Source organism: Micropterus salmoides, unplaced genomic scaffold (genome assembly GCF_014851395.1).
Source record: "Micropterus salmoides isolate LMB-PRFRI ecotype aquatic unplaced genomic scaffold, ASM1485139v1 Ms_hic_scaffold_10, whole genome shotgun sequence".
Lineage (NCBI taxonomy): Eukaryota > Metazoa > Chordata > Actinopteri > Centrarchiformes > Centrarchidae > Micropterus > Micropterus salmoides.
Genome location: NW_024040041.1, coordinates 23,955,328 through 23,978,978, shown reverse-complemented (window position 1 = coordinate 23,978,978; position 23,651 = coordinate 23,955,328). Strand labels below are relative to the sequence as shown.

General features: G+C 39.3%; 1 protein-coding gene across 1 annotated transcript in view; it reads right to left on the bottom strand.

The window, feature by feature from the left end:
• The window catches only part of elfn1a (extracellular leucine-rich repeat and fibronectin type III domain containing 1a), a 77,115-nt gene extending 63,229 nt beyond the window's left edge, over positions 1-13,886 (bottom strand). The window contains exon 1 of the mRNA XM_038703933.1: positions 13,467-13,886. The gene's annotated coding sequence lies outside the window, so the exon portion shown is untranslated. The remainder of the gene's footprint in view (positions 1-13,466) is intronic.
• Positions 13,887-23,651: the final 9,765 nt, after the last annotated feature.

The window sequence follows — 23,651 nt, the reverse complement described above, 5'->3', positions numbered from 1 at the left end:
GACAAACTATAATTTAAACTATTTGTCTGTGACATGCAGTAGCTAAACGATGTACATGGAACAGCAAAATCACATACACACACAAACACACATCCTAAGTTAGGGCTGAACAGTATACTGCGATTATTTTCACAGATATTAGAGAGATTTTAGAGTCCTGATTTTAGTGGGAGTGGTCATTTTAGCATTTTCACTGAAAAAAAGTCTAAATTATGATGTGATTTTGCTGGGACTTGAACCAAACATGTTTTCCTGTCTGGAGACTAAAATCTGTAGGCTGGGGCATCTTTGTAGCACCACAGTGCTTCATTTATAATTTATATTATCAAATAATATTGCAATTTTGATTAATTGTTCAGCCCTAACACCAGCAAAAACCTCAGCAAAAGCAGCAGAGACTGCTATACAGTATACCTGTCAATGTATTTCTATGATCTGTTTTATAATTTTAATATATGCATCAAGTGTCATGATTGTGATGATCTATCTGCTACATAATAAGTGTTGTCTGTGTTTAACAAATCACCACAGATGCAAACATGTTTTAGTGTTGTGTTTTCTTTTGGTTTCAGGTTTATGTGGAATTTGCCAGTGGGTTTGGCAGCAGGTTGTAAATGTGAAGATTCTTGGCACCTGTCTTTTGCCTAAACTGGTTGGACAGAGTCTAAATTCAGACAGGTTATGGAGAGCACCCAAATTTTGATTTTTCTTTTTTTAATGGCGCTGACAACAGACCTTATCCAACAGTCTATCCTAAAAATGAAGGTTCTACAGTAGCTATTATATATTAAGCTTGTATTAAATTGTCATCTCTTAACGTGTTTTCCTAGACATCAACATTATTCATATTTTTACATTCTTTACGTATTCTGTCCTTAGTGAGGTTTTACTGAGATTTCTATGCATAGATAAAATGAAAATTGACTTAAAGCATAAAGCTCTCTTCATCCTTCTCTGCTGTACTTCTCCAACACCTGAACTTTATGGGGAGGTCAGAGGTCAATAAATATGAAATGTTCAACCAGAAGATGTCAGTTTGTTAAATTGTTCAACTTGGTGTTACTCAGATAATTACTCACTTGTTTGAGTATTTCGTCAAACTGTACTGAGGAGCTAAACCTTCTGTGTTGAAACATTTTTAAATTTTAATTACTAACTAATGTTGTTTCTTTAGATTATCACTGTGCGCTATAATAATTTGGGGGATAGAACTTTGTATTTGTAGGCTGTGCACGATAAAAGAAAGATATCACTGTTGTTGCAGAATTTGGCTATTAAAATCCTAACCTTTAGACAGAGAGCTGACCTATGATCCACAATGACAGAAAAATATGACACACGTTTGAATATGCAATAACCCAGTGCACGGTAAAATCCCTATTCAGTTAATAGCATGCCGTAAAAGGTTTCACAGGCTCAACCGGGATGACTGCTTGCTAATTCCTTCTTGGGAGACATGAAAGAATGGGTGTGTGAAATGGGAATGCACAGTCTGCCCTCACATACAAAACACTTACTGTCCCAATGTGTTTGATTGAGACTTGACAGTGGAAGCACAATCGACTCCCTGCTTTATGCAGACAAGAACCCTCTGAAAGAACCTAATCTCACACTTTTCTCCACTTCCTCTTAATTTTTATTTTGCCCATATTCATCAAATCACAAGAGACCCTAACTGTACATTTTATGCTTTGTGCATAGCTTCACAGAGATTTCAAGTGGTCTTACTAAAGATATGGGAAAGCATAATTGACACACAAGCTTTAAACATAATCTCCATATTTATTTGAGGAATAACACCTCACAGGCCTGACAATCTGGCACCCCAGATCCCTTCTCTCTCTGTGCTCTGGTCTCACAGTGGGTGATCACCAGGCTGAGCTGATTCTGCCTGAAAGACAGCACTGTTTAATGAGCAAGAGGGCAAGAGTGAAGAGACAACAGGTGGAGCATCAGATTAATGCTCTGCAGCTGGGGATGGACCACTTTTCTCGCCAGCTGTCGGCCTGGATAATAATCATTTAAAAAGTATGTTTGTAAAAGTGTTCATGCTACCAAGACATTTGTCTGTGATCAGCTGTTGGGAGAACTAAGTTATATTCACAAGATGTTATTCATCTGGCTGTTCAGAGACATCAACTCTCAGCATGGCAGTTATCCAGGTAAATATTGATAAATTTCTGATTTGCGGCTGTAAGCAGCAAGAAAGCTGTCAAGAAAGGTCTTGCATCCGATCTGAGTCATGATCTGTAGTATTTGGTAGGAGCACTCTCAGAACTTGGCACAGTGTAACACTGACTTCATTGCTCTGGGCACACCAAATATAGTGCTTTTTTCCAGTTGATGTGGCTCTGTTCAGTTATTGCTTTGAAAGTCCAGTGTTCTGCCTCGCTTTGTTGCTCTGCAATCAATCTTTTCTGTAAAGGACACTTTTTTCCCCTAAACAACTGTATTGTGGAATCAGTCACAAAGATAGAAACATAAGTGACTCAGTGGGATTCTTAACAAACACTGTGGGTCTTAATTCATTTATCATGTTAGTTGTTTCAAGGTCCCTCATGCAAGTCATTGTGTAAAGCACTTACCAAGACTTCATTTAGATGACTGTGTAGAAATCAGCCTTTTTGAATCATTTGCATCATATTAAAGTGTCAATGAACAGTAAGTCAAATGTGCAGCAACGCTCTCCAATGTGAGTGTTATGGTACACTGTGGCCTGCTAATGGTGTGAATACTGGCACATTTTTATAAGTAGATGCTAGTATGTGTGCTCCAAGTTTGGAAGCAGTTTCTATGGTAACAATGTCCTGTCTTCACTTTCTCACTGACAGCCTGTAGATTTGGCCATATTTTACGGAATAAAAATGAAGTAAAACTATTGAAGCCTGTACACAACCATTGCATTGACGCTTGAAGACATGTTGCACTCTTTAATCATGACAAAACACATGTGCTTAGGTAAGTGAAGTTGCTCGCTTGCCAAAACTCAAAAGCTGCACACCATTGTCACAGAAGTGCTTGAAGGCTTTTAGGTTGAGATGTAGACATGCTTTATTCTGACAGTTTGCACACTCTGTCAATAGCTATCAAAAGATGTTACTATTTTATTTATTTTTACAAAACTGATCTTTGAGCCCCTCAGTACAACATACAAGGTCTTCATCATGATGGAAAGGCTAGACCATATATATATATATATATATATTTTTTTTTTACAATCAACCCCCTACAGCTGGTCTTCAGAGCAGCCATCTTCTCATTGAATAAAGTCTGACTTTGTGAATCCGTACTCTGAGAGCATCATAGAGTATGGTCTAGACCTGCTCTTTTATGAAAAGCGCTGTGAGATAACTGTGATTTGGTGCTATGTAAATAAAATTGAATTGAGAGATTGTAAGCTATTGGTCCCTGCTAAAAACTCAGCTAAGCCTGAAGGCTGGTAAAATGCCTCAGCTTGGCTCGAACCTCATTTACTTGAGTTGTGATTGTCTCACAATAACAGAAATACAAAAAGTCTTGAAAGTAAAAAGTAGGGAATTTTAGTTTTGTTTTTATGCCATCTTTCAGGCAGCAACGATGTAGAACTTCAATAGTAAAGCAGATGCTGGGATTCTTGTGAGATAAAAGCCTTCTGTTACAGCAGCTGTGCACTGAGTCAAGAGGCTGTTATTGCAGGAAATGGGAATGATCACCCACAATCGCTTATATGGCATAGTTTGTGTTGGATTATTATTTTATTATTATTATTAGTCTACTTCATCTGCTTAAATTCCAGTGAACTGGAATGAGCTAGAAATAAATCAGACAATGTTTCTCCAGTCATCACAAAACTTGCAGGATATGTCCACATATGCACCTGAAACATACCCTGAAAGTTTAATTTAAATAAACCACTAGGGGGCGTTACAAATGCAATTTAACCAGGGGGTCAAACAACACAAATGAAAATATACACCAGAAAAAGGTTTGTACAATCATCATAAAACTTTCAGGGTATGTCCACATAAGTACCTGACATACCCCGAAGGTTTGATTCAAATTGACTACAAGGGGGAACTACATGTGCAAGAAATTGGGCGTGGCATTACAAAAATTGTTTGTCCAATCATTCATAAGATATGTTTCATAATAATGGAAATAACATGTGAAACTATTTTAAAATAGCTATGGTGCAAAAAGGCTTGAAAGCATGAGTCACCACTTGCAGCTATATTTCTTCATTATCGATCTCTGATTGCAACTCCATACTGTGAAAATACTCCATTACAAGTAAAAGGCCTGAGCAAAATGTACATAAAGTATCTAAAGTAAAAGTACACATAATGTCAAATGTTTTATCATTGTTTAATTAGTACTGATGTGTAAGCAGCATTTTACTCTTGTAGCTGGTACAGTGTAAAGGAGCATGAAATGGAAAAACAACTTGAATAAAATGTACTTAAAATCTATAACATCAAGGACATTAATAGTATTTTTAGTGTATATTTATATTATGTAGTAATTCTATCTTTTTTTTTTTTTTTTTTTTTTTTAGGTATATTGAAATTTTCTGATATTGTCCTGATAACCTAAAATGGATCAGTTGTCTGAGAAGATGTCGATTAATTGAACTTCATTCTTGAAAGCCATTTGTGTTCCTATATTCCTTATTAAAATATGTCCATTCTTTACAAGCTGCAGTTAAGCTGACATTAAACACCTTTAAAGAAAATGAACAAGGAATTTATTTTGAGGTGAGATTTAAACACAATACATTCAATATGTTACATTTGTCAAATATATTAATGCTGTGTCGTCTGTGCTCTATTTGCAACAAGCTCAAATGTCGTCATGACGTCATAGCATTACGTTTAGCAGTTTCCAGGAAACTCACTTTTTTAATCAGGCCATCTCTAGATTGAAATGCTAGCTTGCTTTTCAAACAATGCTAATCGTGTTAGCAAGTCATAAATTTAATCACAGAGGTCCACAGATTTCTGTGATCAAAGAAACACTCATGTTGACCAAAGTAACCTTGTTATTTGGGTCAATTATTTCTGAGGGTTTCCCATCAGCCACCAAACACTCAGAAGTGTTGCAGTATCTCCCTCTGTATAGCTTCTATTGAGCTGACTCAACGGAAAGCAATTGGCTTTCTCAAATCATCCATCAGATGTTTGTTCTGACAATTTGGTTGGCTGTGGTCTGAAGGAAGATCAAGAGATGACCTCCACAGAACATCAAAGTGTAGATGAGTCCTGGACTGATCATCTGATTGCTCCTAGTCTACCTGGCTTTCACTTCAGATGATTGTACACTTAAAGAAATGTTTGTTCACTCGGTGAGGGGTAATTGGGTGCACGGAGCAAAAACTGCTCTACAATCAATCCCCTGAGTTAAAAAGTAGAGGCATTATCCAGCAACAATGTGAGTTGACTCTGAGTGGCAGAGGTCTTTGTGTTGTGTTTTTGAACCATGAAAGGACATTTCCAACATAATATTGGTTTAATTTCCTGAAGTCTATTGCCATTTTACATTATTGTTTCCATAGTTTATCATAATAGTTATGAGTAAATGGTCTCCAGATCAGAGACTAGGCCAGAGGGGTGGAATCTGATTGGTTACACCCTTGGTGCCACCACCACTTACCAGAGTAAGGCTGAAGATGGGTAGCTGGCTTGTTGGAATCAGAACCTCTGTCTGAAATTATTGGCTAATTTTTCTTGTTGTAAAGTCAATCAAACAACACAAAGAGAAGCAAAATGACTATAAAGTGATCAAAAACAACTACACAATGGAGTCTTGCTATTATTATTACCATTAAAGAAAGGTGCAGCAATATTAATATATTTATATATTAATATAATTGTGCAAAACCAAGGTATATCCACTGGTGAATTTTAGAATCTGTAGCAGGTAAAATAGTCTAGTCAAACAAATCAGAATCAATTAGTTTGTTGTTGTTGGCTTGAATGGATTGTGATTGACAGGAGGCCTTTCTAACATTATCACAAACAACTGCTGGTTGAACGATTAATTTTGGAGACAAAGATACAGAAATGGGACACACCTGACTGTTTACAAGCAGAAAAGACCCCCTACTTATCTCCTCTTTGCTCTCATGTTGTGCATTAATTAATCTGTTGGTGAACAGTGTTCTTACTTAGAGAGATGATATACATTTACTAACTGAATTAGAAGTTATTTTCTTGGCATTAGGAGTTGAGTGAATGACTCTGCAAAACCGATCTGATAAAATCTTATTGTGCTGCATACATGGCTAATGAATTACCATTAAAAGGATAAAAAAATGTTAATGAAAAAAATGCCATTTAACAGTATTTGGAGATATTGGACATTTTTGCTATGTAGAGGTGGAGGAACAGCTGATGGCACTACATATCTTAATCAGATCAGCAGGATAGAAACACAATACCAACACATTCAGTACTTCATATTTGATAATGTTTGCAGAAGTCACTTAACTGGTTAATTTCCTCAGTGCGTCATTAGAGTATCAGCTGTTTACAAGCATAGACTGGGTTACTTAACATTCATAGGGAAGAGGGAAGCGTATTGGTTATCATGATGCGACTTTTGGCACCTATTGACCTCAAAGAATTTTCTCACCATTTGATGAAAAGCATTTGCCTTCAGTGTGGCATCTGGGAGCAGCGTTATTCACCAAACATCTGTCATCTTTAAAAGGCTGTTGGTTTAAATTCCATAATTGGTAGGAAACTGCAAACTGTCTAATCATTACTAATCAGGGATCTAATCAGCTACAGTATTTGTAACTGCACTGAAATCTAATATAATTATCTAAACAAAAGATATGCAGCTCGCAGCGGAACACAAGATACTAAATCTGCTATATAAAATGGCTTTTATTTGATAGACTGACAACTCACAATCTTAAATATATTTCCTTCACTGGGTGGACTTTTTGAGTGCTTTGGACTTTGCAGACCTACTCCCTGGGTTTTCTGTTTCCCCAAGGAACCAATTAATGTGATTGGTGTCCTGTCTTTTCAGAGAGAGAGAGAATTAGATGTGTGTGTGTGTGTGTGTGTGTGTGTGTGTGTGTGTGTGTGTGTGTGTGCTTTGCAAGTACATGTATGCCCATTTCTGTGTCTTCTCAGAGATACCAAGACTTCCTTAAAGTAGTTGTCACTCATTGAAATGGCAGATTGGTTTTATGACCCTTAAGATGTTATTAAGCATCAATCTATATTAAAATATAAACAGTATTTCCACCATCCAAGATAATTGTTGCTACATCCAATAAAAGGAAAACACGTCATCACAGAACATTGTCATTTTCTTTCATTCACACCTGACACACCTGTTCACACCGAGCTTGTTAGATTTAATTCATAAAACGCTTCCAACATTTTATCCTATAGTTTGGTTTGATTAAGTGTGCACCAAAGAAGTGCATCCATACTGCCTTAAAAAATACAGGTGCAGATACTTTGTGTAGAGAACTCATTTGAGAGGAAACTGTGTAATGATTCGTTTCCAAGCTGCAACATAAGATGTGTTGGCGCTTTATTTTATAACGTCCCTTCTATGATCTAATTATTCATTCATCATCTCTTTGTTTGTCTCACTACCACAGAAGGTAAAGCCTTTGAGCACATTCACCAGATCACACTTTTGTTTTGATCTTTTCTGGCATGATTTGGACCAGAGGAGATGAATAATTGACATAATCGCAACCCACACAAGTGCCTTAATGATATCTTAATATGGCCTTTATGCTATGCTGTTGTGATCGACACCTTACAGTGTGTGATACTGTATAGTATGCTGAAGTTTGACAGAGCAGTCATTTTATTTAAAGTCATAACTAGAATTAAAGGCCCACATGGCAAGTGATTTACGGTTAAAAAACAAAACAAAACACTTTTAATGTAGTATTTAACAGACTTTAAATGAGTCATAAAACCTGTAGTGTGAAGTAAGGATGTAAATGAATACAAATACATTAATTTGATAATGTAATGCTCTCTGAAGAGACACATGAAACGGGTGAATAAATTGACAGTAGAAAACAATTTAATGCAGAAAAAGCAAGCTAGACAACAATGCACAGAGGAAATATGTTGTATCTACAAACTCTACTTTAGTTTGAGATTTAATGTTAATAGTCCCTCTGCCTGCTCTTGGTTTATAATGAAAAAGTGGCCCACACTCCATAAGGCACAATGCATTCTGTTGTTCATAGGTTCATCATTGTTTGCTTAATCTGATGTTACAAAAACCCTACAAAAACCCTGAGCGATCTGTGATGTCACACAAATACCTGCTTCTGAAGTGATCTTCGGACTGTTATGTATCGCCGTCTTTAATGGGCTCTCACGTACAGGATATTCATCAAGCAGAGCAGGTGCCTGCAGATACACTGCCATGGTGTTTTGCTTCCCAGCATCTAATTACTTTGCCGAGAAGATGGCAAGGAAGAGACAGAGCAATGTTCGGTACACCTCACACTGCCATTTCATGATGCGTGTTTACTAAAGGGTTTCATCTATCATAAGGCAGCCAGCAGGTGGCTGGGAAAACTACACAGAAACGTTTCTGGCACTCTTGGGTGGATTAATTTTTTTGCACTCTAAATTAATTATGACTGATTCACACCCTCGAGTGAATCCCTACATCTCCGGCTTGATCCCCACAATCTGTCAATGGGACAGGAGCTCATTCCAACTTGACTGTCTCCAGCTTTCTTCTCGTGTACTTGGCTCTGTGGGCTGATCAGTTGTTAGGGAAGATGTAAAAATCCCCATAAATGGCAGTCATCTAATTTCCCCCCAACTGTATTCAGCACCTAAGATATTAGTAAGTACAAGAAATCAAAGTACCCAGCAATAATGGTTACACCTGCCATGTTTTTTTGTTTTTTTCCTGAAACGCGTAAGGAATCCAAAGGGCCATTGCCTCCACTTTTGATAAATCCTACTAAGTAAACTCAAATACATTCTTTCCAAGGATGATACCCAACCACAGCTCTGACTCATGAGCTGCTGATTCAAGGTGAAGTTTGCTAATGTTTTTTTCCATGCTTTGTAAGAGATATCATCTCAGTAAATGTGCATCTTTGTTTTGCACAGGCTAAATAAAATGTGCCCAAGGGCAGCTGCATTTCGGGAGCACCAGTTTTTGTATTTTCAGCCTGGAAATTTCAACCAATTTTGTTCCTTTCCTAAATGTGGAGTTACTGTCAATAATGTTTCCATTTCATGTCAGTTGTCGAGAGACGCTACTCTTGACAGTGTCATTCATGGTCCTGTCCTTCACAAAAAAGATTTTTTCACAAGTCTGGCCACAGCAAAAACAGAATTTGAAATGCTGAGTAATAAAGATTAAAAGCAAAGTACGTTTCTACAGTAATATCGCAATTAGGGATGCACCGAATGTTCGGCCACCGAAATAAATAGCCGAAAATAGCAAAAAAAGCAGCAAGTCAAAAGAACGAATAAATTTCGTTTAAAGACACTGTTCTGCTGAATTGTCTCCTAGCACATCCACAACATCTGTGGCTGACTTCTTAGAAAAGGCAAAAAATGGATTGTATTGGATTCATTTGATTGTATTCACAGAAGGTATAAAACATTTTACATGTGTCCATTAAAAGTAAATGGACACATGTAATTTTCTTTACTAGACCCTCCTCGGGCCTTGGACCCACACACCATAGTCTCTCCAAATCCTGTGGGAAACACTGAGTCAAAAGCACATTTTGACTATTTAATTTATGCAATGGCAAAAGGAAAAAAGGCAAAACAAATGGAAAAAATGTGAAAAACCTTGCAGAATACTGAACAAGGTTTTTCAATTCAATAATGAGGCTGATAGCGCTGGGTAGCTACTACATCATCAAACAAACAAACAGACCAACCAATCAAGGGTATCATTTTGTATTTTATGAGCGAAAGTTTTTTTCTTATTACAATTTAACAAAATACTAAATGCATTCTGTGAAATGTACATAATTTAACATTCTTATTTAAATTGTAATCCCCTAAGATTTTAGTCCTGGTTGAGTTAGTGATGTGTGGTTACTAGTGGTAACAGTGAAAGTGCAGTTTAACACTACAGCAAATACTCATTGAGCAGAAGAACAAGTGGTGTATCTGTTTACAGTGCAACTATGCATTTCCTGTTAGTGCTTCACAATAAAAGCCACCCGATATTTTACCAATTCAGTGCTTTCAATATGAAACAGTGTCAGTAAATTAATTAAACTCAGATACCATTTTAGGAGAGTGCAGGTAAACAGTGAGGCTGTCATCAATGAGATGACATTAAAAACAGAAATGTTCAGTAATCACATTTCCTGTGGATCCCATGTGAAGGCAATTTGAATCTATTGCAGGAGTGGTGGACTCCACCACTAACAATGAAAATTAATAAATAGAGAGGTAATTACAGAATGTAAATACACTGCATGGCTACTGTTAACATAAACAGTATTAAAAACTGGACTAATTTAAATCTTAAAGATTATAATGTACAATGCGCTGTTTGGTTCAATGTAACTATAACTAAACTACATAACTGTATATGGGTTTTTGCTTGTTCAAACAACTTTGCATCCAATCCAGACATTTAGCACTTGCTGTAGAAGAAATTAAATGTTTTCCTTTTCTTTTGTTTTGCCTCTGTGGCAATTTTCATGACCTTACCATTCTTTGCTACTGAGGAAAAAGAGCTCATTCTTTCTTTTATAAAACAGCCGAGTGTCACATGGGACACTTGAGACTGAGGTGGTGCAACAGCTCTTGTAAAATGGCACACACACAGCACAGGAAGTTGCTGTTTGAATTTTACGGTTGTGGAGAGCTGTGGAAGTGAAATATGCCATGCTGTTGTACCATATGTTTCACAGCTCTGTCTACAAACCCTGACTGGTCCCTTTGATTACACTTTACACATTGTTAACCATATAACCAGCGCATCGCTGCTTGAACATGCAGCCGGCCAAGCCTCGGTAACTTTTCTACAACATGAGGTAAGTGTGAAAAGGAAAACATATTTGCATTGCGTTTGTATTGTTTTTGTCTTTTTCTACGGATGCTTTCAATGTCCAGTAAAAATGTGCATCTTTATCATCGCAATGGGAGGCACCACTAGCCCTCAACACACCCACATAAAAACACCAAATATCATCATCAGTGCTATATACACTATCAGGATTAGCAATAATGTATAATAAAAAATATTATATGCCTTTTATGTTCCTTATAATTCACAAGCAACAGAAATCATGGGGAGTGATAAAGGGGAGTGACATCTGGTGGCATCAAATCCCCATCTTTGACTCAAACTGGTGGTGCCACAGTTACATGCAGGATGTGTTTAGATTTAAGGTTTCCATATGGGCTTGAAACTGTAATAGGGATATTTCCGCCCCCTCCTTTTGTACACCCCTCTCCATAGTGCTCCATAAATATTTGTGTAAACTCACAGTACAAAATGCCTCTAAAATCTTTCTCAATTGACAAAAATGGGTTTATATCAGACTAACTTGTTAACAAAGAGGGTTTTTTTTTATCCTTCAATTCAAGTTGTCCACAGCATAGACCTGTGGAAAACTGTAATGTGCGCTGCCATTTCCATTTAGAAAGGTTGGTCGCATTTCCAAAATCGCTGTCCCCCTAGGATATCTGTCTCTCTCAAACAGCAATTTATCGAACAGGGCAGCCTCGTCTTTTCCACTCCTTACCGTCATGAGAAGCTGTAATTCTCTCTCAGTATCCTCAGCACGATCTCCCTCTCTCTCCTCCACAATGAACCAAGCTAAGGCAACTTGCATACAAAATAGCTGACTCAATCATCCAGCTGCATAATCAAGATAAGGGAGACGGGGACAGGAAAAGGGAGATGTGAAGGCTAATGCGAGAGGCAGCTTTAGCAACAGCAGCAAAACTAAGATGTTTTGAAATAGTCATAACTCTAGACATTAAAAGTTGGAAGAAGTTAGATAGTGATTCACACTGATGGTAAAGGCTAAGCCGAGGCTGAACTTCTGTATGAAATGACTGGAACGAGGGCAACCACTGAAAATTAATACAAAGCCTGCAGTTCAGTGGCATAAAACCTTACCTTAAATGCTTTCCTGGCTTTAAATGTCACCAGGACAGTAACACATTATTCAACCAGAACAGAGATGATACAGCACTCCTACACCTACGCCCATAGTGCAGCAGAGTGGAAATCCAGAGAATTGTTCTTATAGTCTTGTCATTTCTTTGGCCGTTGAATGACCGCAAGTGTAGGTTATATTAAACCTGGCATGGTTTCAGCATTTTCTTAACCCCTATGCTTCAGACAACTGACCCCCACACGCACCCTCCTCCTCTTGGGAACTCCGGGAGTCTTAATTTGTGTTTAGAGCTGGCAAAACATCTTTAGAAATTAGGGCTATATTGACTAAAAAAACGAAATCAATCCATATGAATCCTTGTGCTATTCAAATGAATCAACACGACCATCCAGGGAAATGCATAATGCACCCCTGACCGATGGCACGGACAGCAAAATCCTCAGCTAATCTGAGCAAGACTGCACAGGGCTAAGTACAAGACTGTATAATGACAACATAATAGGTGCACTGATCATTATAATTTGCGTTTTAAATGTTCAGAATCGAACCGGTTGTCATGACTTAATGCAGGTTTTCATATGATATAAATCCCTGTGAGCTTTGTGTGCAGCTTCATGGAACAAGTGACTCTGGTGTAGGCTAAGTAGGCCTAATGCTGTGACAGGAAAGCTTTGTATTTATTTAATTTTAAATAAGAATCAGACAAAGTAAACGATAACAGAATAGAATCGGTTTCTTTGTGTGAATCTGAAATAAAGTTGAGCCTTTACTGGGTAAGTAAAGCGGCCGGGCAGCTGTCCGTGGTGCTGAAGCGACTCCTCAAGCGGGCGGTGTTGGAGGTTTACAGTTGCAAAGTACCTACTACTTTCACTGGAGCTGTATTAGGTAGAGGTTTTGCAGAGCAATTGCAAATCTATTCATCAAATGCGTCACTATTTAAGTAAAATAATATTCCGATTGATAAAACTTAAAAAAATAAACTTACAAGACAATTTGCAACATAGGCTACAAGAATCGCTGCAGAGGCGAAAAAAGTGCCTCCGTATCCTGTTCACAGAACATGTAAGCTTGCAAAGGTCGCAGAAATGAACGTAAAATGTGCCGGCTTCGTCACAAGTTCAGCTGTGCATTTTGCAAGGTGTGTATGCACTTAGTAATGACAGAGTTAGCTACTGTTTTTGCATATAACAGCCGAACAATACAATTCAGATATTAACCAACCATTAACCAGCACGCTCTAAAGCATTCAATTCCAGCCTTGAATATTAACCGCTATTCCCATGTACATTCAAAGGACATAAAGTGCGGTAGGCTATGTTTTCTGTAAACTCTGCGATACTGAAGTGTAAAATCTAGTGACACTGTAACAGCTTACCTACTTGACGATTCCGGAGCAGGAGCCTCTTCTCGATACGAAGCTGGTCGCTTACTGTATGTCACCACGAACACGAGACATTTTCAAAGATACACGAGATATTTCTTTTTGATAATAATAATAATTAATAATTAAAAAAGAATCCAGTTTTATGTTGTCGGGGTGAAGACGCTCAAAGCAGCGGCTCGACTGCGTCAAGGGAGAGTCTGAAAGATCCGGTTAGCGGTGAGTGATTTAATTCAGGGCTGAGCTCCTCTCGCCGCTCGCCTTTATGTATGCTGAACAGACCCGTAGCCCTGCTTTGGCTTTTCTATTACACTGAGAGCTGACACCGGCGTTTAACCACAATCAAAGGAGGCGGGTAGTAGGCTAGCCTACTGTATCAGTTGGGAAACTGCGGGGAATAAGTGCGAGAGGAGCGCGTGTTGATCCTCCTGTCTATAGCCGAGGCAAAGTTTAAATCTCATAATAAGATTGTTTGTCACCGCGAGGCTATAAATGGTGGCGGGTTCATCACGGATGCCGGGAGGGTTAGGCTATGGCAAATTCTCCAGCTGAAAGGAAAACGCATGATAAGCCGTGTATTATAAAAAGTGAATAGTTTTTAAGTTAATGAAGACAGTGGGGGTGAAAAGTATCAGCTTCGTCACGTGAGCTGTAATGCTTGGGCAGCCTATGAGCAAACTTTTCCTCCTTTTTTCTCAGAGTATGGTGCTGCACCACCGCGCTGGTAATGGTTTTGAATTACTCAATTTCACAGTCTGGTTTGGGCCATTTTTAATTTGGTATTGCATGAAAGGAGATCATTCCCCCCACACACCAAAGTCCATTGGTCCTACCAGCAGGGGGACCTTTTTTTATAATTAAAAGAAGTGTCCATTTAATACTATTAGGTGACTGCATTCCAAAAATCATTTAGCTAAAGGAGCTAGACTGTGCCTGAATATAGGGGGTCTTTCTATTTTATTCCATTTAATATGGACATAATGTTATGTTATATATGTACATCCTTATATATTCATAGGTTCTGCAGGTGCTTATTTGTATCATGGCAGAGCACACTAATGTAATGGAAACCATTAAGGTTTCCCCTTAGACAAGTAAAATCTGCCACATTGTGATTGCAGTGGTCTGGAAATGTCAGGGTTGAATAGAGGGGGAGCAGAGATAGGGAGGAGCCAGGGCAGCTGTTGAAGTGGACATTCTTCACTAAAGAGGTCAAACCTTGGTCCCTGTGATAGAAAATCAATATGTATCAATGATAAATTATCGAAGACAAGAACCTGCAGGATACAAATTCCCACCCATATGGACCTGCACCTAGGCAGTGTGATGTAGGGTGGTGCTTACAAGTAATAGGAGATGATATTAATTTTGTCAAATCCAGCTATACTTGTATGCTATTTGTGAATTCCCAAAAGATTCTTTACTCTAAATTCAAATTATGCAAAGGACAATACACAAATGTGATCAAAACATGGTCAGACGTGCCGTGGAAGTTATGGGAAACTTAATTGAATAGGGCCAGTGCAAAATGAGCAGAAAAAATTTAGAAACCAAAAGAAAAGATAACATGTCCTCGCTAAGATATAGCTGTGACAAAAATCTGATCTGTGCCTCAAGGGTTAAACCCACATTGTCTGTCCCTGTGTAAATGCAGTCCCAGATTTAATTTATGGAGAGTGCAGCCTGATGTCCTCTGTAATGACGTAGTCTGGGGGATGACCCGAGCAAGTCGGGAAACGGCAGCCAGGCTGCAGATGCTCTTCTTTGAGAGAGAGCAAGTGGTTGTGTGAGGACTTGGCACAGATGTTGCAATGTCTTGTCTCATTGCAGCAGTCACGTTGAAGCTGTGAAATGTGGATATGGACAGCCCAGCCCAGGAAGTCACAGCAGTGCAGCTGCGGCACGGGGAATGACACATATGTATCATGGTCCCTAATATATTCACGACCCCAGGGCGAGTCCTGATACGTGATCTGATACAGACACTGTAGCCTTTGAGCCCAGTGCTGCCGATGCACACCACCCTGAATTTAAAAAATAAAAATTTAAAAATATCAGGACCCACAGCTGGCAGGACACAGCAGAACAGGGCACACATAAAATGTCTCATTCTTCTTTTGAGCAGGTAAAGCTACATGAATTCTGAAAAATTTAAGTATTTCTGCTTCAATTCTGAAGTCACCTTAGTTTAAGCTTCTGAAATGTTTTGTTTATTTTTCATTCAGATGCAACATGAGGACTCTGTACCTTTCAGAGTGCAACAGATGGAGCGGGCTTGATGGGCTTTCATAATGAAAATTCCTAGCTGAATTTACCGTTCTGGGCATGGTCGCTTTAATGTCGTCCAGGTATGAGCTTTGATTCCCAATGGATAGGACTGTCATTGTTAATAATATACTAATGATTTAATGGACACTAGAGGGAAAGTATATATAAGGAAATATATTTCTTATGAGAAATCCCTGTCTCCCTGTCTGTTCACCTGAGAAGCGTCAAGTGACTATGTTGCGATTTTAAGATATATACACATTTCTCATACATATGTGTTACATACACATTGTGCTATAAAAGTATCTAAACTATCTCACAATTGACTTAAATTATAAATTCCAGAAAGTATGGCTAAGTAGCAAAGGAGACCAACAACACCACTGGTCCAAGAAATTTCAATCAAGTTAAAAGCATGTACTTATAACTGAAATGTAGATTTTCCTATAATTACCCCTAATCCAGAATTATAAAAGATAAAAATGAAAGCAATACTGCTTTCGATATCATGCATGTTTGACTTGTTTTGTATTGAAGAGGATGGTAATGCTTCATGTAAATTGTGAGCAACTGCTGCAGATGAAAAGATTATGATGTCACTAAATGAAGTCCAGGCAGTCTGGGTGGAGAAGAAAAGGTGGCAGATAGGTGGAATGTATTATTCAAATCCTTCATTTACTGGCTAAGCCAATTTGGTGCTGAGGCAAGTAACAGGGCTGGCAATAATTCAGGGGAGTAGACGGTGACTGCTGGTTGATATAATGGAATTCCTACCGTCAGTGAAGTGCAGGAGATCCATCTTACTGGCTAAGCAGTGGGACCCACATCTACAGCTGCTTCACCTATGATGTTAGGTGGGAGTGGTAGGAAGCGGCACTCAAAGGTGCTTGTTGAAGCTCAGCTTACATAGAGCAGTCCTCACAGCAACATACAAACACAGCAAAGAGATGGCGTGTTGCAGTGTGAAATGAATGCAGATGACATGGCATTAATGTTTTTCTGCTGTTGTTCAAGTCTTCCCTGTCAACCTGCTGCCCCTCAAATAAATGTAAATTTAGTAGTCAGCCGATCCTGATAACACAAACTCTACAATTATAATAAACATAAATAAACAAACACTTCTCACTAATTTTTAACAGCAATGGCAGATCATGGAGGTCTCTACATGGGTTTTTCCCCTCTTCAGCTCTGGTAAACCAATCATTTCTGGTTGACATATAAAACTTATCACTACCGGTGTGCCATCGCGGGAATACAAGATTTAAAAAAAAGACATCTTCCTGCTCGTGATAGGCTTAATTAGCATCAGTTCGTTTGGCAAGGACTTGAATGTAACAGACTTTCATTTATATATAAAAGTCCCGCACTCAGAGTTTAAAGGAGTAAAAGTAGTCAAGACAGAAAAATGTTCCCTGTGAATGCATATAGTACTGTATCTAGTGATATGCTATAAACAGTATATTATAATAGAGAGGTATATCATTGCATTGTTATTACTTATGCATGAATGTTTAAGCAATCTTTTAATTGTTTGAGGTGGAGATATGTTTTGACTTATATATATGGCTGCAACAAATGACAAATATAGATTAATCTGCTATTCATTTTCTTGACCAATACATTTATTGTTCGATTTGTAAAACAGATGTTAATAGTGAGAAATTCCCATCACAATTACGCAGCAGTATATGGAAATGTTTTCAGATGTTTGTCCAACCAACAGTCCAAACCTTACCGTGATTCACTTAAAGCTGATTAATTTGAAAATTGACTAATCAACTAATCACCTCTTAGATGTAGTCTAGTAGAAGTATAAAGTAGCATAAAAAGGAAACACTGAAGTAAAGTATCTCAAAATTGTACTTTAGTAAATACTTGAGTAAATACTCTACCACCACTTCTGGTTACTAGCTGTCAGATGAATGTATTGAAGTAAAAAGTGCAGCATTTCCTTCTGAAATGTAGTAAAGTAGAAAATGTCATGTAATGGAAATACTGAAATAAAATACAGATCCATGAGATATGCACTCAAGTAACTTGAGTACATATACTTAGTTACAATCCACCATTGATTATTAGCACAGCAATATACAATGTCACAAAGAAAAAAGTGAAAACCTTTGCATTTGCTGTCTATGGCTTCATCTGAAATGTTATTGAGCGGACAGTAACAAACGGTGACAGAGGGACACATCACAGCGATAAAAGGAAGGAAAAATATGTATACAGTCAGCAGTTTGACCTGCACTACACTGACCAAAGAATTGCAAAAAGCAATATAACTCTGAAGAATCATTTGCATAAACACTAGGTAGAGCACTGAGTGGGACTAGGTTACGACTCAGATCCCAAGCCATGAGCCTTTGTGGGAGTACCATTTGCATTCATTTAAATATTTAGTCACCACAGATGAACTGTTAATAATAATGTATCTAATATTTTCCGCTATGGGTCTCCAAAAAGTTTTAAATTGCATCTGTAAGGGACCTGCAGTCATCACTAAGTGAAGGATTGGTTTTCATTCTGCCTGGATACACAGAGCTGGGGTTGAGCTGGTTGAAACTTCTTTTGTTCTGCTAAAATATCAATCACCCGTCGACTAAGACAAGGAGACCATTTTGAGATTTTATCCTCTTATTAGTGGCTCTGCAGGGGAAGTGAAATGTCACTTAAGCCAAGGTATTACCCTCTGTGACGTACATTGTCTCTCTGCTTTGCCTTTGTCTACACTCATCATCCAACAGTCATGGTGTCAGACTTACCTCATAATTTCCCCATAAGCCAGAAAAAAAAATTAATGTGAGGGTCATGCTTAGTCTGTAATTTAGTGAAAAGTATGTCCCCTCTTTGTGCCCCTCCTCCTGTATGTTTCCTGTGAAGGTATCTGACAGCTTGGGTAGTGGGAGAGACCGACAGCTCACAGTGGAGAGCAGAGCGTGGGCAAACTCAGCCAACACTCAGCGAGGAGGGCTGAGGCCCCATGGTGGCTACCTCAGCGTGACCGGTGGGATAAACACACCACCTACACTAAAAGCCTTACAAAAGAGACACGGCTATTCCAACAGCTGTGACATGCGGCCTGCACCCTGTGACTCTAAAATGAACAAGGTTTATTTATGGTTTAGATGGAAGAAAGGCTAAAAAACACCTGTTGGTACTCTCAGCTCTCCCAGCTGAGCTACTGTGTTTAGGTTTAGGGTTGGCCACCCTCCCACCAGCCAAGGGAATGGGGCTCTATATCTGTAAGTAGTGTCCAGTTCATAATGATACACTTACAGGGAATGCACAGTGGGATTATTTTGACTGGGGATGCAAGACATATATAATTAAAAATGGAGTGCCTGTGTGCCTGCTTTGGTCATTTTTACCTATGTCTCTGTCTATTAACTTGGAGGCAATAGAGAAAATAAGGCTATACCCATATATCAAAATAGCTCTGAGGGAAACTGCATGACAAGCATGATTCAAAGGCTTGTTCAGCCTTGTAGGCTCAATTTATCCATTATCAACAAGTACAATGACTTGACTCGGATTTGAGGTTCTGTGACATATTGATTAAACTTGAATATCACAACTATCTGACATTATAATCAAAGGAAAGTGCTTGCTTTGCACATCCTTTTCTATCAAGTTGATGACAATAACGTTGCCCGAGACACTGAATACTTCATTAAGAACCCTACAATGTTGAACCTTTTCTTACATTTCTCCCTAATAAAAACAGCAGCTCAGGATGTAGCATAAACTTTATAATACCTCCATAACGGAATTATTTAAATCTGAGAGTACTCTGAATGCAGAGCAGTCCCCTTCTAGGGCCTTTTATTAACAAGCTTGGCTGCACGCCTGTGAAACCATGAGATCTTCTGACTCGATGCCATCGTTTATACAGTCAGCAATTCTCTCACCTGTCTGCACACATACTGGCAGCGGCTTCATGCCCCAGAGGGGTAAAAATAACTAGTTAATTATTCATCTTGTGGAATCATATGAAATGTCTTACGAAACATCTGAACTAGACACTACAACAGTATACCAACAGAGATGTAGCAGCGGGAAAACACTAGTCATGACAGACATGCTTCCTATACAGGTTCTTTATTATCTTCTACAGGATACAAGGTAGATTTATTTGTTACAACAGGTTGTAGAGTGAAATTGAGTTTGTAACTCCCTTCTGCTACTTAGCAGACTATACATTAATATAAAAGCAATTATAAAAATGGTAATTAGAAATAAACATTATTCAGTGGAGCAGTGCTGAGGATGAATTTGAGTTTTATAGTTTGATAGCTTGAGGGGAAAAGCTGCTCTGCAGACTGGGGTTGCAGCAGCAGAAACTTCTATATCTCTTCCCAGAAGGCAGCAGGGTGAACAGGCTGTGGCTGGATGGGTACTGTCTTTTAGTATTCTTTGGGCTCTGTATAGGCACCTCACCTTGCGATGGGTACCAATGATCTTCTGAGCAGTTTTAATCACCCGCTGCAGAACCATCTGGTCCTGGGCCGTGCACATCCCATGCCAGTTAGTAATGTTTTCAGTCAGGATGCTTTCTATTGCTCCTCTGTAAAAGCTGACAAGAACTTGGCACAGGAATTTGGCCTTCTTAAGCTTCCTCAAGAAATACAGTCGTTTTTGAGCGTTCTTCACCAGTGTGGTGATGTGAGATGACCAGGTCAGGTTCTCTGTGATGCTGATTCCCAGGAACCTGAAACTGTTCACCTGCTCCACCTTAGCTTACGTTCAGCCAGTGATAGTGGTGTCATCCGCAATCACAACAGAGTTCTCTTTATGTCGGGGGATGCAGTTGTGGGTGTACAGCGAGGACAGGAGGGGGCTGAGCATACAGCCCTGGGGGGAGTTGAGGAGGTGTCCACCAATCCGAACTGTCGGGGGTCTGTTAGTGAGGAAGTCCAATATTCAGTTGCAGGGTGTTGTATTTAAACCCTGATGGCTAAGTTTGCCGATCAGTTTCATGGGGGAGATCGTGTTCAATACTGAGCTGAAACCCACAAACAGTATTCTGATGTAGGTGTATTTCGCAGTAATTAGACTATGTGAGCTAATATAAAGACAACCATGCTTATATTAGATGATACTAAATGTTAGACCTATAGTTTCTAGGAAATGCTGTCTTTGTACAAAAATACTGCTGACAGTTTAAGTAAGTAAATGAAAACTCTGGTTTTCAGAGTGGTAGGGGTGGGCGATATGGCCAAAAAATGTATCACGATAAAAACATTTCATTTCCACTGCCAAGGCATTACCTTTTATCTAGCTTGTTAAAATAAGTTCCCATCAGGGTCCAGAGCCTCGATCATAACATCATAACAGGCACCTTCTGAGCAACAGGTTAACATATATAAATCTGTTTTTGTTTTATTTTTCATTCAGATGCAACATGAGGACTCCGCACCTTTTAGAGTGCAACAGATGGAACGGGCTTGATGGGCTTTCATAATGAAAATTCCTAGCTGAATTTAGAGGGAAAATATATATATATCAGGAAATATATTTCTTATGAGAAATCCAAATGTATGATGCCAAGGCAACTTGGTTTGGATTTGTTTGTTTGATATATACACTGCTCAAAAAAATAAAGGGAACACTAAAATAACACATCCTAGATCTGAATGAATGAAATAATCTCATTAAATACTCCTTTCTTTACATAGCTGAATGTGCTGACAACAAAATCAAAACAAAAATTATCAATAGAAATCAAATTTATCAACCCATGGAGGTCTGGGTTTGGAGTCACACTCAAAATCAAAGTGGAAAACCACACTACAGGCCAATCCAACTTTGATGTAATGTCCTTAAAACAAGTCAAAATGAGGCTCAGTAGTGTGTGTGGCCTCCACGTGCCTGTATGACCTCCCTACAACGCCTGGGCATGCTCCTGTTGAGGTGGCGGAGGTGTTTCCTGAGGGATCTCCTCCCAGACCTGGACTAAAGCATCCGCCAACTCCTGGACAGTCTGTGGTGCAACGTGGCGTTGGTAGATGGAGCGAGACATGATATCCCAGATGTGCTCAATTGGATTCAGGTCTGGGGAACGGGCGGGCCAGTCCATAGCATCAATGCCTTCCTCTTGCAGGAACTGCTGACACACTCCAGCCACATGAGGTCTAGCATTGTCTTGCATTAGGAGGAACCCAGGGCCAACCGCACCAGCATATGGTCTCACAAGGGGTCTGAGGATCTCATCTTGGTACCTAATGGCAGTCAGGCTACCTCTGGCGAGTACATGGAGGGCTGTGTGGCCCCCCAAAGAAATGCCATCCCACACCATTACTGACCCACCACCAAACCGGTCATGCTGGACGATGTTGCAGGCAGCAGAACGTTCTCCACGGCATCTCCAGACTCTGTCACGTCTGTCACATGTGCTCAGTGTGAACCTGCTTTCATCTGTGAAGAGCACAGGGCGCCAATTGCGAATTTGCCAATCTTGGTGTTCTCTGGCAAATGCCAAACGTCCTGCACGCTGTTGGGCTGTAAGTACAACCCCCACCTGTGGACGTTGGGCCCTCATACCACCCTCATGGAGTCTGTTTCTGACCATTTGAGCAGACACATGCACATTTGTGGCCTACTGGAGGTCATTTTGCAGGGCTCTGGCAGTGCTCCTCCTGCTCCTCCTTGCACAAAGGCGGAGGTAGCGGTCCTGCTGCTGGGTTGTTGCCCTCCTACAGCCTCCTCCACGTCTCCTGCTGTACTGGCCTGTCTCCTGGTAGTGCCTCATGCTCTGGACACTACGCTGACAGACACAGCAAACCTTCTTGCCACAGCTCGCATTGATGTGCCATCCTGGATGAGCTGCAATACCTGAGCCACTTGTGTGGGTTGTAGATTCCGTCTCATGCTACCACTAGAGTGAAAGCACCGCCAGCATTCAAAAGTGACCAAAACATCAGCCAGGAAGCATAGGAACTGAGAAGTGGTCTGTGGTCACCACCTGCAGAACCACTCCTTTATTGGGGGTGTCTTGCTAATTGCCTATAATTTCCACCTGTTGTCTATTCCATTTGCACAACAGCATGTGAAATTGATTGTCAATCAGTGTTGCTTCCTAAGTGGACAATTTGATTTCACAGGAGTGTGATTGACTTGGAGTTACATTGTGTTGTTTAAGTGTTCCCTTTTAATTTTTTTGAGCAGTGTATATAATTAGTGTTGGGCAACGATTACAAATTTTAATTGTGATTAATTGCATGATTTTCTGTGATTAATCATTAAAACATTAATGTAATCAAATCAAATATAAAACCAAAGCTAGTTGCCACTGCCAAGGCATTACCCTTTTATCTAGCTTGTTAAAATAAGTTACTATCAGAGTCCAGAGCCACAATCATAACATCATAACAGGCACCTTCTGAGAACAAGATTAACATATAGGCTATAAATCTGTTTTCTTTTCTTTTTTTCTGAACAGGTATCAGCAGAAAGATTTTTCTTTTATCAAGGTGCAACATAATTAGCCTATGTTCAGTAGCAAGTGTCCCTGAGTAGTCGAGCACAAGGGGCAACGAAAAGTGGGCGCTTTTCCGTGAAACTGTCGCGGTTGTGCTCACGTCACGCCCGCCCGTATGAAGGTTTTTGTCTCTTTTTAATGCAAGCAAAAACATTTTTTTGAGAGCATATTTATCGCACAGCAATAAAAATTAAAAATTTCTAATTGCTAATGTGTCGTCTTTGATTGCAAGTCAAAAAGTTTTCCTTGTGAGTCAGAAAGTCCGACCAGCACTCAGCTCTACTGGAGATGGAGTTGCAACATGTACAGGCTAAATGGAGTTAAGTTGACAATATGTTGCTCATTTCAATAGAAATGCTTTTAAATGTACTATAGCATGATTTAATGATTATTTATATTTACCATTGGCAAGGTCACTGAGTCTATCGCTGTCT